The sequence below is a fragment of the Chelonia mydas genome, chromosome 2, assembly GCF_015237465.2.
Source record: "Chelonia mydas isolate rCheMyd1 chromosome 2, rCheMyd1.pri.v2, whole genome shotgun sequence".
Lineage (NCBI taxonomy): Eukaryota > Metazoa > Chordata > Testudines > Cheloniidae > Chelonia > Chelonia mydas.
Window position 1 is genome coordinate 66,843,745 of NC_057850.1, and position 14,638 is coordinate 66,858,382.

At 41.2% G+C, this 14,638-nt stretch overlaps 1 protein-coding gene across 1 annotated transcript in view; it reads right to left on the reverse strand.

Moving 5' to 3' along the window:
* Positions 1-10,299: 10,299 nt before the first annotated feature.
* The window catches only part of XKR4 (XK related 4), a 305,832-nt gene continuing 301,493 nt past the window's right edge, over positions 10,300-14,638 (reverse strand). The window contains exon 4 of the transcript XR_006288526.1: positions 10,300-13,249. The gene's annotated coding sequence lies outside the window, so the exon portion shown is untranslated. The remainder of the gene's footprint in view (positions 13,250-14,638) is intronic.

Sequence of the window (14,638 nt, forward strand, 5' to 3'; positions counted from 1 at the left end):
GAGCGGGCGGGGGGGAAGGATAAGTGGTAAACCCAGGACAAACAGCTACAAAAGGGGGGTAGTAATTAGTCCCAGGGGATTAAAAGGCCCCTCCCTATCTACTGAGGAGAGAGAACCATGGGGCAATAAGGTTCAGCTGGAAAAGGGGTTGCTAGGGAACCAATTAGGTTCAGCTGACTCCAACTACTTGGGACCTTTTTAAACCCTCCCCAGGTGGTAGGAGGGGGAGAGTGAGGGAGTGAGGGGAGCAGGGAAGTTGCCAGTAGGCTGTTTGCAGCAAGACACCAGACCTTCCCAGTAGGGAGGCTGCCCTCGCTCCCCAGAAGGGAAGGAAAACAAGCACAAGAGACTGACTGAGGAGAGGAGTTAGCAGGACCCTGTGCCACCTATAAGGATTTGCCTTGCCCCAAACCTGAGTCTCCAAGGCTAAAAAGGGCTGAGCCTACTCAGGCGAACAAGGTATTTTGCCACAGCAGAGAGACTTGCTATCCTGCCCAGAGAAGGGGTCTTAGAAGAAAGTGAGGGGTAAAGACTCATTCCAGAGTGATGTGCTGGTAACCTCTCCTCCCTAGGTAATTGACCTGTTGGGTATATGGATGGTAGTTTATGGAAACGTTCTAGCTGGGTTGAGAATTTAATGTATGTACTATTAGATAGTTGTTAGTAGTTTATATATATTTTTCAGGAAGAGAGATGTAGAAATATGTTTATCAAAGATTATAATTTAGAGAGGCTCCCTCATAAGGGAGAGTATTATGAATATAGGAATTTTGAGATGTGCCCTGGAAGCAGGGGGTTGAAACCAAAGGAAACTATGTGCAGCAGTTCACCATGTATGCTGTCTAGTTCTGTAAGTTTTACTCCTCCTTATTCCCTGGTTAGTTGTTTAATGAACCTCAAGATCATTACAACTACCTTACGCCACTTACCTAGCCAGCCCTTCACTTCCAGAATCTTTTGCCTTCTGTTTCCCTTCGCTCACAAAACAGGAAGGATCTCTGAGATCACTTTGATATTCTTCTTTTTCAGTGTCATTCCAGGTTCCCTCATGTCATCAATTATTTGTGAGATATCCTGTGACAGTGTTGTTAGTTCCAATACGCACCATCACCAGTGGATCCTTGCCTATTGACTCAGAAGCATAGCCAATCTTAGCGTCATGTCTCATGTCTTGGCTCTGGGGAGGCACCTCACTGTCCTGTTGTCCATAGGGTTACTAACCCTCCAGGATTGGCCTGGAGACTCCCGGAATCAGCATGTCGCATGAGAAAGTTATGTCAAACTAAATGTACCCTTGGTAATTTAATCAGCGGAGTTCACAGGAAATTCATCCTGAATTGGGCTTGAATGAATCGACATTGATAGCAGATGACAGTTCAACAGGTTCCAGAATAATTACATAGTTGTTTGTTCAGTCTAATTGTAGCAGAAGCTGAAGTACAAGGTCCTGTACTTTGTAGAATGACTGCTGGAGTAACTGGTATGCACAGCTGCTTGATATGAATCTGCATATGTACTCAGTTGTTAAAAATGCAAAGCCAGTCACGGAATTAGTTTCAGTTAATCAGGAACAACACATAAATCAGATGAAAATATTATTTTTTTTCCCTTCCACATTCACTTATATCCAAAATTTTCAACAAAGGCAATTTTGACAGGGGATTGAATAGAATAGAACTGCAGAATTTTAGCATCAGTTTGCCATGTCCTCCACTTATAGGAACTAACAGAATCTCTATGCATACACATGTATCAAGGACAGTATGAAACAGATACAACAGAAAGGAAATTCAATGTTGGTTGCAAGGTTTCCAATAAAACAGGAATTTTGGGAGAGGGGGTGCTCCCCAAATGAATTCCTGCAGGGAGCTGATGACATGAATGTAAATTACATTTCTTTGCAAAGTCTGGGGAGATGAGGCATGTGAGGTGAGAAACCAAACCCCCCCCCACAAAAAAAAACAAAACCCCAAACCTGTATTTACTGAGCATATTTGATAAGCAGACAATCTCAAAATGATTTATAGAATTTTGAAAAGTGCTTTCCCAGATATAAAGTAACAGAAAAATAAGACCTTAATTTAGCTTTAAACCTACCAGTGGACTACTGATCCTGATGTCCAGAAGCTAAGAATTTCAGCATTTTGTGATATACCAAGCAGATATTCAATCCCCAAAAGATTTTATCCTGTAAAATGGAATAAGCAAAGTCCATATATACGAGGAATGCCAGAGCTAGCAGTAAAATAGACTAAACATTGGCCATATGAGCACAGGGCATCCCAAACTAGAAACTTGGAATCTGAACCCTTTGGTTTCCTGGACGAGGAGGTAGGGAAGCATTGGGGTTAAATGTCTAGATGTGACCCCTATGGCTATCGTTCTTTGGTACAGCCAAAACCAGAAGTGACCTACTTTCTATTTCTGACCAGTACCCACATAGTACAGGGTTATTTCTGTCCCACACAATCACCCTTACTCCCCACTTATTATCTTTGCTCCCTGACTTCAAACACTTTTCCACACCCCTACATGACAGGGGAAGCTGCAAAGGAGCCACACCTGCCCCCCCTTTCGTGGGACTATAGACTCAGAGTGATTACAAGAGCCCATACAAAACTGCTGGCAGAAGATAACACAGCAAGCAGATTAAACAATGGATGTGGTAAAACATGATCAAACAAATTGGTTCAGGTTTGGTTTGTAGTAACCATGAAAACAAAAAGGACTTTATGCCTCTGATAAGAAGTAAATGACAACTTGGAAAGACATCATGTAACTGTTAAGTCAGTTTTTATTCAGCTGTGGCATTGTCACAGTCCATTAGATTCAAAGTCAGCACAAATAGGTTACAGTAATTGAAATTTAGTCTCATCAAACACTCCAGATGGCAAAATACAACTCAAAGCAACAACAAATCACAAAAGCAAAACCAGAATAAAATAAGAGACAAGCGTACTTTTGGAATCTATAAAGAAACTAAAGGAGAACTCTTGGCAGAGAATTACAAACATTATCAGACAAGCAAAAAAGACCAATAAGAATGGCCACGTGTAATTAGGAATGTTGAAGCGCACAATGCTGCTCATTTAATATGAAGGAGTCGTTAATTGTACTTGAGATAAGTTATCAAATAGTTATTCTTCATTTGTATTGCAAAAGAAAAAGAATTAACCTTCTGCCCAAGATTATGCAGTCTATATTCTAGGTGATAAATAGAGGAGCAAGACAATCCCCAGGTATAATAATAAAAATAAAATTCTTCACAATAAGGATTTTTCTTCAGACCATGTTACAAATATTAACTAACTATTTCTGGCAATATCCTGTTTCATAGGTAAATATGAATTTGCACTTCGGAAGACTGGGGCTAAGGCACATAAAGGTCAATGACTTATATTTTCACAAGTGTTCTGAGGCAATGCTGGATGCTTCAATTTCTGGGTGTCTAATCTGAGACAATTAGGGCCAGATTTTCCAAAGTTACTGAGCACCCCCAGTCAACTTGAGCTACAGGCACTCAGTACCTCTGAAAAATCCAGCCCTAGCAATCTCTAGGTGTCCATCTCAAGATAGAGGGAACCCAAAATTAGTGGACACGTGAAAATTTAAGCCTCTGGTCCTGATCCTGCAACTTGTTCCATGTGTTGGATCATATTAAAGAAGTTCTGTATTAAAATCACAAATGAGTTTGATTCCCCATAGTTTAAATTCCAGGGTATTACTAATTAAGAGGTCTCTTGGTTTTTGGTACCATTTCTCTCCCTCTATGCATGAAACTTGCAAGCTGCTAATTGTGTTAGTACATTCTAAGACAGAGTCTGTTCTCAAAGCAATTCTTTGTAACAACAACTACTCAAACAGAGAGATACTCAAAGCAATACTCTGTAACAACAGAAACAGCACCCAGAGACTCCCCGCCCTTTTGTTTTATTCATCTCGCTTTGTTAACAATTGTGATTAAAATAGAGATAGAGGATGTATGTGGATGGATGCTTGGTGTGGATAATAACTGAATGATCAGGGAGGTGCCAGCCTAAGAATCCAGTGTCCATTGGCTGAAGAAGGCGTCAAGTGGAAATAACCAGAGGACCCCCGGAGGGCAGACTGGAATCCACCCAACAGCCTCAAGAATGGGAGAACCAAAGAACAAGATAACATCTGGCAGCTGTCAGGAATGTGCCATCTGCTGATTGATTCAGCAACAGCATGATGAAGCAATTCCCATAGACTGGCATAGGAAGAAATTCCTATAAAAATGGACTCTAGAAAGTGAGAACTTTGGGGTCTGATTCTGCAAACCAACTTCCAGGAGCATCAGATGAGCATCTGACAAGGCCCTGCTCCCTCCTCATGTCCAGGCCACCTGGCCAGTGGCTTGGCGTGAGCAACTCTAAGGCTGGTGACTATGATAAAAACCTTGCAGAACCTGTGTGTGTGTGTATGAATGAATGTGTGAATAAATATGAAATTGAATGGAATGTTATAGCTATAACTAACTGCTTACTATGATTCCTTCTGTATTCACAATAAATGTGGCATTTTGCCTTTTCCCCTTTAATAAGATCCTGCTGGTTTTTATTTTATTGGTATAACACATGCAGGCAGACGCCTTCACCGCCACAGAGCCCCATTGACTTCAGTGGGCTTCCACATAGGTGTCTGCCCCGTAGAACCGTTTTTATTGCACATGATGTCTGAAAAATTTCTGAGTATCATGCTGTTGCAGCCTTCAGTTTTACTAAGCAGTGGAATGAGAGCGCGTGTGCCTGATTTATATTTATGTCTGTCTTTGCTTTGCTGGAGAGTAGGTAGGAAAGTTTAATCAGTCATTAGTTATGTCTGCAAAAGATGCTCACTGTCACCTTGCATCTAACAGGGCAAAGAAAAATGTCACTGTTTATTTGAAATAAAAATATAATTTGACACATTTAATAAAAATAACAATCAGCCAGCCACAAGACAGTGACAGGAGCATGCCTTTTGCAATGGTTTTGGTGAATGGACAACTTTATAAAACTTCAGCAACTTCCTGGGTACATACTGGGGTGGTAAGCCCGAGCCAGTGCGTGTGGTGCTGTAGCCATACTGTTGTTTTCAGCACACTAACTGAGAAGAGGTAGTGAGTGTACATCCACCCAAAACAGGACTTACACCGCCCAGCTGCAGTATAGAAGCACCCTTTGTTTGTAGTCGCGTGTTTATGCCTTCTACTGATGTGTAAGAGGGGTATTTTTAGGATGAATTTTGTACCTTCCCTGAGAGGAAACTGTGGTGCCCAGTGGTTGTGGCCACTGTAGCATCCGAAGGCCCGGGGAATGGTGGTGATGGTTGTGGTTCTTCATTCTCTCTTGTAATGGCGAGCAGGTGACCAGGTAGGAAGAATCTGTGACAATCAAGGAGTTTAATTTCAACAATATGGGTTTCACCTGTGGTTAATTCTTGAGAGGCATGGGTGTCAGCAGATGTCAGTTCTTTTGGATTTGTGTAGTTAAATGCAAGATGAGTGATTACTGTGTCAGCAGACCATGAGTTAAGAATAAACAAGGCCCCTGGTCTTGCATGTATAAAAGAATCCTGGTTGGATGACACTCTTGGGCTGATTTTAGTGTAGTCGATACCATCAGGCAATGGGACCATAGTGCTTCCAGATGGACTTGAGGGAAATTATGGTTCCTCCACTCTATTGAAGGTTTGGTTGGATTTTATAATAATCTTTTATCCTTCACCATCAATAGGGTGGACCTTCTTCTACAGCTCAACACTTATTGGTCACTTTTGTTTTGCCTGCAACAGGCATGAGAGCAGCTGGCCAGAGCAATGGTGGTGGAGACTTCAGGACAATTCTGACCAGTAGCTTTATAAAGACTTTTTGAATTCTTATGTTATGGCAATGCTGGAGGAAAGAGGAGGCCCTTTCTCCCCATACCAGTGTCTGCAAAATCCAGTACTGTCAGTCCCAACCATTCAAAAATCATGAACCAAGCCTAAGAAAAGCATGAGCTTGACTTACAAATCATGAGTAGCTCTAATTTCAAATTTGGGCGGATTCAAAATTAAATAGATTCCAATTCTAAATCCAGGAATTGGCAAATTGACTTAAACTTATTTCATGCTCCACTCCCCCATCTCCTCCTCCTCCAGTGCTGTCTTGGTTTCAAGTAGATTCAGCTTTGATTAATTGCATGTCCTGTTTCATTTCATTGTAACTCCAAATTTTGTTTCCCTGGATTTTAGGAGACATTCCATGATCTTGCTTGAATGAGAGGGTCTTCTTGGGTAATAATATATTCCTGGGAGAACAGAAGTAAAACTGAATTTACATAGATGTTATTGGCTTTTCATCATATAAACATACTCAGGGCCAAGCAGCTCAACAGCATTGGGAAATCTTGGGGCTGGTTAGCTTTACACATTTATTGGGTGTTCCCGCAGGAGGCTAGTATATGATATGACAACATATTATCAGAAATATGAATTAAAAATAAATGACTAATTGTTGCAAAGCCCAGTATATAAATACAGCTCTTTGTCTTCAATCTCACATGCAGATACAAGTAAGCAAAATAACTGCTCTTGCTTGTAAAAAAAAAAAACCAAAAAAACCCAAAAACTAATCAACATTCCTGTGCTCAGTACATTGGTCAGATTCTGAGATCAGCCCAGTCCTTCGTATCTCATTGTATTTACATATTGCAGAAGTCGCTAAACAGATAGGTTTTATACATACACAACACATAGGTGAACCTAGACATAATGAACAAAAGATAATTTCCCATCTGTCTTCACTGAAGCAATTGTAAAGTAACTATCACCATATTACAGAGGTTCTCAAACTGTGGTCCACAGACCACCAGTGGTCCATGAGCTCCATTCAGGTGGTCCACAGATAGTTCCCTCGAAGGTGCATGTCTGGGCGGCTGCACACAAGATAACAAAGGACTATCCACCTAATTAGTGGAGCCGTGCAGGTGTGGCTCCACTAATTAGGTGCCTGGACCCTGGAGAAAACGCACATGTGAGGTGAGGTGGTGGCCTTGGGAGGAATAAGGGGTAGGTGGGAGGGGGAAGTGGGGTGAAAAGGGGGGCGGAATTTGGGACGTGAAGGGCTGCAGCGGCCAGAGAAAGCGGCAACTTTCCTCAGCTCCAGGGCTGCGGCTGCTGGACAGATGGCCCTCCTTCCCAGCTCCAGCTCTGTGGCTGCTGTGATGGGGGAGAGACCCTCCCCTCCTTCCCAGTCCCAGCTCAGGGGCCACTGGGGCAGGGGAGAGAGGGAGAGATGCCCCCCCTCCTTCCCAGCCCCAGCTCAGAGGCTGCGGCGGCGGGGGAGAAAGGGCACTTCCATTGCATTAGAAAGGTAAGACTACTGATATTAAAATATGAGTTGTGTGCTTTTATTTGTAGAACAAAAAATGTTGTTTATTATTAAGTTTTTTTTATATAGCACTTTTATCCAAAGTGCTTTACAACAGTTAGCTAATGGTACAAACAACATTTGGAAAGCTCATTAAGTGGTCCGCCAAGACCCTCAGCAATTTTCAAGTGGTCCGTGGAAAAAAAAGTTTGAGAACCACTGCCATGGTATCTATGCACTGCTTCCACTTACAATACCTTGCATTGAAATATCTCCAGGTGCTATACCAGAAGTAATTATTTAGACCCCATGACACTTCTGTGAGATGTGTAAAATAGGTGAATAATTTTGCTTGGCCTAGTTTCAGACAGGTTCCTAGGTGCATTGATATTTACTTTTTTCATTTTTGGCTTGGTTGTTTTTGGCTTCACCCATAAGCATGCCTTGATACTCCCCCTTAGGAGTGACTCAGATGAGCAGTGGCATGAATAACATAAGCTCACTACCCTGCTTTCTCTGCTTTTTTTTTCTCATGTATTTGGATAAATGGCCTGCTGCCTTTGGTTGGTCCAGAGCAGGGGACAAGTTTAACTTCCTTCTATGTGGGAAGTACACATTAAGAACAGAGGACTAGCATCATGTTGAAATATTTTCTCAAGAAGACCCTGTTCAGAAGTTACTATAGTCTCAGGAATGCCTCCTCCTCCCAGGAAGCCTGTTTTTCCCCCTGACAGAACCCCAGACCAGCTGAATGCTTGCTATTGGGTCCAGAAATGGGTGGAAGATAGTGTCATGAAGGCAGCAGCCACCCAGGCCCAGAGCCCCAAAGGTTTACACACCCAATTCCCACTGATTTTAATGGGAGTTAGGTACCTAACTACCGTTGAGGGTCTGGGTTGCACTCCCTTTCACACAAACCCATACATATAGGGTAAGGTCTGTATGTGGCGAATCCCCTCCACTTACTGATCTTAGTGGGCTCTAAATAATTTCTCTTTATTGTTGGGTCCAGGTCATTCCCTCTGTGGTAAAATGCTCTGAGAATGTGCCATCGCCATAGCGATAAGGAGGGAAAAACGGAGGGGAGACATCAAAGGAATTAAGAACCATCTGAAAGAGAGGGTGATGCAGCAAGCCAAAGTTACCAGACAGCCACCTCAGGCCTGCTGCTGTCTGTCTCTGCCAAATTTAAGTGGCTAGCTTCCAGAAAGGTGTGCTGGGAAAAAATTCCTACACAAGGGCAACCGTACATTAGGAACTAGTCTATTATAAAGGAAGCTATTCCTTGGAAAGGGGAGGCTGCTGCACGTTGTGTACCACACACTGTATTTTGTGTACCAATCAAGCCGTCTCGAGGAAAGCGCCCCATGAGACTTCTCTCATGCAGTTTATCTTTATTAATCCTATGGGAGATGTAGGGTTTTCACCCTGTGGTCACCTCCAGACCTGGATGATCCAAGCAAATCGAGGGGCAGTCAGGGCAGTTGACGTGGAGGCCTTGTGCTACCACAGATCACTTTTGGTTCTTAGTGGGGGTGGGCAATAATGCGGTGGCTGTGCTCCATTTGCATGGTAGGAGCGGGATAGGCATATTGAGGATCTGTGTGTTGAGCTCATGGAGATGATCTTGGCTTGGGTGTTCACACACTTATGGCGAATTAGTATATAACCTCAAGTGTTCAAAAATCAGGAGATTAAAAATAACGTTGGGCTCTTTTTATTGACCTCTTTGAGCCTTTAGGGTGCACGCTGGTCACACTTTCAAGCTTTTCCTGGTAACCAAATGGGCTAGAAAATTATTTTAAAAAGGCAGAGACTGCCTTGTAAATCATAGGATTCTGGGAGCTGAGGCTTTAAGAAAAATTCCAAATATCACAAGATTTCTGCTAGACTCATGAGGGTTGGTAATATTGTTACTATTTTCCTCCATTGTCATGTAGCCATTTTGAAGCTTTTCAAAAATCTTTCCAAATAAGTCAACCCCACCACCCCCTGATTATTTTTTAGGCTTCTTTTCTCGTTGGACTCCACCTAGATTGGGCTGTCTAGCTCTCTGCCTTCTTTTATGCAGTGCTGTCCAGTGACATTAAAAGCACGAACCATGTAGGAAGAGAGGTAACATGGTGTATTCTAGTGGTTAAAGCATATGAAGGCTTGGAGATTTGGGTTCTAGTCCTTTGTTCTGCCACAGACATCCTGTGTTACTTTGGGCCAGTCTCTAAAGGTATGTCTACACTCCATGCTTCTTTTGGTGGTGTGTCGTGTCCCTGAGCGCGTAGCCCCGTCTAGCACAGCCAAAAATAGCAGTGTAGCTGGTGAGGCATGGCATAGGTGAGTAAAGACATGCCCGAAGGATGCGGCTATGTATGTGAGTACATATCCTACACAGCTCTGTCCAGACCCAAGCCGTACCTCCCTGTCTACACTGCTATTTTTAGCAGTGCAGTGTCTGGCTGCCTTCCCACTGCTGGAGCCTATCCCCTCAGGGAAAGACTCTAGCAGCGAGGAAAGGCTCAGGCATGACGGAGGCCGTGGAGAAAGTCTCCGCTAGCTCCCTGCTGCTGGAGTCTTTCCCCTCCTCAGGGAATGACCCCAGCAGCAGGGAAAAGCTCTGACAGGGTCTGACAGTTTCCTTCACCAGGAAAGGCACCAGCAGTGGGGAGCTGCCTTTTCCCATTACCTGTGTCTTTCACTGACACATGTAATGACATGCCACAGTATGGACACAGTTGGCTTTTTTCTGCGGCATGTACCTATCCGCTGCCAGAAGTGGTCTGAAGTGTAGATGTAGCCTAAGTGCCAGATTTTAAAAACTATTTAGGCACCTTGTGGGATTTACTTGAAAGCAATGAGAGTTAAGTGCCTAGGTGCTTTTGAAAATCCCAGTAGGCACCTAAATATCTTTAAAAATCTGGCCTTTAGCCCATTTGTGCCCGAACATCCCCATCTGCAGAATAGGAATAATATCACCTACCTTACACATGTTATGAGGTTTAATTCATTAATGTTTTGAAAGAGCATAGGGACACTTGTATGGAAGTTGTACTAAATTATTATTAATAAGGGCCAGATCTTACAATCCATACTGAAGAAAACCCTCCGACTTCAATGGTCTGTATTCTGTTCTCAGTTACTTGGTGTAATTGCAGAATAAGTCCACTGATGTCAATTCAGTTATTCTGGATTTATACAGATGTAACAGAGCAGATTTTGGCCCCACGGGAGTTTTGCTTCAGTGAGAACTGCAAGATTGAGTCCAAACTATGGTGCATTGCCACTGCCCCATCATAAATCAAATAAGACATGCATTAAACTGAAACATAGTACTTTTTAAAAAAAGAAAAAGAAGACGCAGGAGGCCTGGTAAAATGACCACAGTGTACTTTATTTAATGATTTTGGTACCTTGTGTTGCAATAAAATAAAAAAAAATCTACAAAATCCAAATATATAAAATTTTCAAGTTTTTCTTTTAAGTTTTACAAGAAAAATCAAGTTGTAACCAAGGAAATTTGTTAGTATGAAGCACTACTTTCAAATTCATTTCATCACAAATTGCAACTTACTTAACAGACCAAAAGAACTATGGTACTGTAGTACATCAAATACTTCACACACTGTGTTCTTTACTATAGCACATGTAACCACTGCCACGTGAGACAGCAGTCTCTAGCCAATAAAGACACTCTTCACAATCTGGACTCTAAAGGAATGTTTGTATACATGGAATCTGAATATATATATTTACAGGAAGATTTTTTTTTAAATAACTATTTTGATTCTTCATTTCAAATAAAATACCAAATACATTTGTACAATGTTTACAAGTCAAAGCACAAGTACTGCCATGATTATCAGTCAACTCAAGTCACTGTGCTTGTACTGGGGGGAATATCTACACTGTTCCATAAACATAAATGTGATTTTTCATAACTTACTTCTGTAATGGTGGCTAAGGAATAGAAGCACAGTAACACTTATTTAGCACAATCAGTGTATAATGCAACAGTTTACAACAGACAACTGAGAAACTATTGGTCCATTCTGTTCCTTTTGCTATTCATTTGCCAACTGTTACTTTAGTTTTTGTGGTTTAAATGTGTACAAGATAGAGCTAAAGAATACAACTTGAACAGGAAAGAGCACAAATCTTTTAAGGCAAATTAAGCAAATATAAGCAGCTTATATGGGTTTTTTTTTTCTGGATACTTAGCTAACACCCCAACAAAACCTAGAAATAAAGTGCATGCCCTGCAACCGTCAGCAATTATGTTTTGCTAAATGTCTTCTATAAATTGATCAACATGGCTTTGTTTGAACCAGCTTTTTGCAAAATGGAAAGCAAACAAACCCTGCAAATTACAAAGTGCTTGACTTAACATGCTCCAAAACGAAACTGAAGGCAGCTGAGGTAGTTAGATGTAAAATTCATTTACCTAAAATAATCAGAGAACCAAAACTAGGACATAGAAAATAAAAAATCCCACTCATTTGGAATTAGTTTTATATCATGCAATGACTGAATGCCAAGCAAGAATCTATATAATTTCTAAATGAAAAGGTTCCTAGTATGTTAACAGAGTGAGCATGGACTATTCTATTTAAATTTCAAGTATTTGTGTCTATTTTCATGTACATTTTTCACAGGCTTTTTATCTCAGGGAGCCATTTTTTGCGGCTGACATGTCTTGTCGTCTTCTGGGACTTCAGTTCCTGAATGGCAGAAATATCACAAGCCCACCAGATCTCATGTTATTCTGGTTTCATAAGTGGTTCTTTAAACTATTAAAAGTACCAGTGATAAACATACAGAAACGCAAACACTGAGATATTCAGGGGTACTGGACCAGACTGGAAGCTCTCTGTGGCAGGGACCATATTGTCATTTTCAGTGTGTACACTGCCTTGCACAAAGGGGCATCTAATCCCTGACTGGGGACTCCAGGTGCTATAGCAATACAAATGATTAATCATATTAAATAATAACCATGTTCAGCTTTGTATGGGTTTGTGTGAAACATGCACAGACCTAATTAACAAATGTGGCCTATTCTTCTGATTTGTTATGGATCCTCACTATATTACTGACTGAACCCCAATAACCCAAATGGTCATTTATGTAATTAATGTTTCTGCAATGATGCTCGTTCGTTACAATGGCAGTTAGCACAAACTTTCAATCCAAATAAAAAATAATTGGGAGAGGAGCCCCAGTTCAGTAAAGCACATAAGCTTAAGTGGAAGTTGAAGGTGCTTGGGATGAGAGTATTTGACCTGCAAGAATATATGTTTTATACTTCTGAGAATGTTTATCATTGACCTTAGCCATAAATTCAGTACATAAGGTTTAAAGGTAACCTATGCAGGGAGAAAAACATGTTTGTGCCCTTTTTGTTTGCTTTTTGATGAATAAGGAAAACCTGAAAAGGGTCTCTTCCCGCCCCCCGCGGCTAGTTTTTACCTTCAAAATGTTAGGACTACAGGCCAAGATTTTCAAAGCGTACCTCCACTTTTGGCTGCCTAACTGGAGGCACCTTAAAAGGCCCTAATTTTCACAATGTGCTGAATCCCCCTACCCCTCTGAAACTCAAGGCTCTTTAAGGTGTTTCAAGTTGGGCTCCCACAAATGGAGGAATCAAAAATCACCAATTGCTTTTGCAAATTTTGGCTCTAAAACTTTCCTGCTATTGCCAGAAGATTCAGTGGAATCCTTGAGAACCGGAGTGTGATATAGCTTAGCTGTCAAATGAAAGAGTGGAGTGTTGACACATTCTCTCAGCAGTTTGTCAGGAGTTCTTTCTCAGTTATTCAGTTTTCATTTTCTTGTGATGCTCCACTAAGCTCATTATTTTTTTCAGTTGTTCAGCAAATACAGAGAAGTCAAGACTTGATATGTCTAATGTAAAAACAAGCAGGAAAAAAATCCTTTTTTGGGGTTGTGGGGGAGAAGAAAATTCCTCACCTTTCAAATCACAAAGAAGCAAATGGACACACCTTTAAAACTGACAGATGTCACAAATGGAGAAATCAAGATCTTTTTCCCATCATGAAACAATCCTGAGCATGAGGCTCTGGTTTTATAGTTTTTCTATATTCTCGTCCATATAAGTATGAATTTGCAAAAGAAGAAAAAAGATCAACTGCATCTTTGTAGGCTATATTATGTGATCACTTACCAGGCAGTAGATGTTTTCCAGTTGCTATCACCAAGGTCTAGATGCAAAGACTAGTATCCAGCTTGACATTTTACTATAGTAGAGCCTGCCATTCATTAACTAACGTGTTGTAAGCATCCTCTTAAAACAATGCTTCATAATTTCAGTTCCATTCTTTCGCTTTTCACAAAGTCATATTAAAGGTTATAGCATGACACTAGCCCATGCCTTAAGGCCCAGAACTCAAAAGTAACATCTACCCAGGGAAAAATGGGATCCTTCATTCACCATGGATCCAAACTTTACCAGTGGTAGCCATACTAGAAACATTAAGACAGACAAAGGGTAGAGAAGCTCAGGCACGTTCAAACATTTTTACTACTATGTCATTTAACCTTGCTCTGGGCAGATTTAGATGGTGGTAAAAATGCTTGGGTTCTATGGGTTCCACTGTTGCTACCACCAGTGATGCATCACTGGGCCCATTTCTACCAGTGTAGACAAAGACAAAGAAAGTTTGGCGTCCCGACTGATGGCAGGATGGAAAACTCATTCTTCTAGGGTAGGTCAATGTTCTATACTATGGGACTAAAATGCCAGGCAAACAAATGGACAGACTCTACTGAGCTAGATAATTCTTCTCAGTGGTTTAGGGCTATTTATGTTTGACTCTCAGAATTGAAAGTACACAGTGAAAAGTACCTCTCAGCAATTTTTAAAATTACAGATTGGATTCATTGTGCCAAAGCCTCAGCTAGTAAAAACTGGCATAGCTCCATGACATGCCAGTTTACACCAGCTGAGGTATAATGCATAATATTCACTTTGATGCAACATTACTCCTATGCACACAAAGCTATAAATGTCGTACAAATCCAACTTTCCTATGTAAATTCAGCGGTCTGGTGTTCAGCTGAGTTTTGGGCATTAAAGTGTCAATGTTGATAGATTAACCCCGTAAAGTAACTGGCTTAGCATCATTCATTGATTAATCAGATGAAGTAATTGTGTATTGACTTAAAGAAACAGTATATTCCCCAGGAATTTCTACTGTAATGCATTACTGTATTGATAGCTATGTGGTTACTCTAACATGTTACCATACCAATCTAAATTTAGGAAATAACATA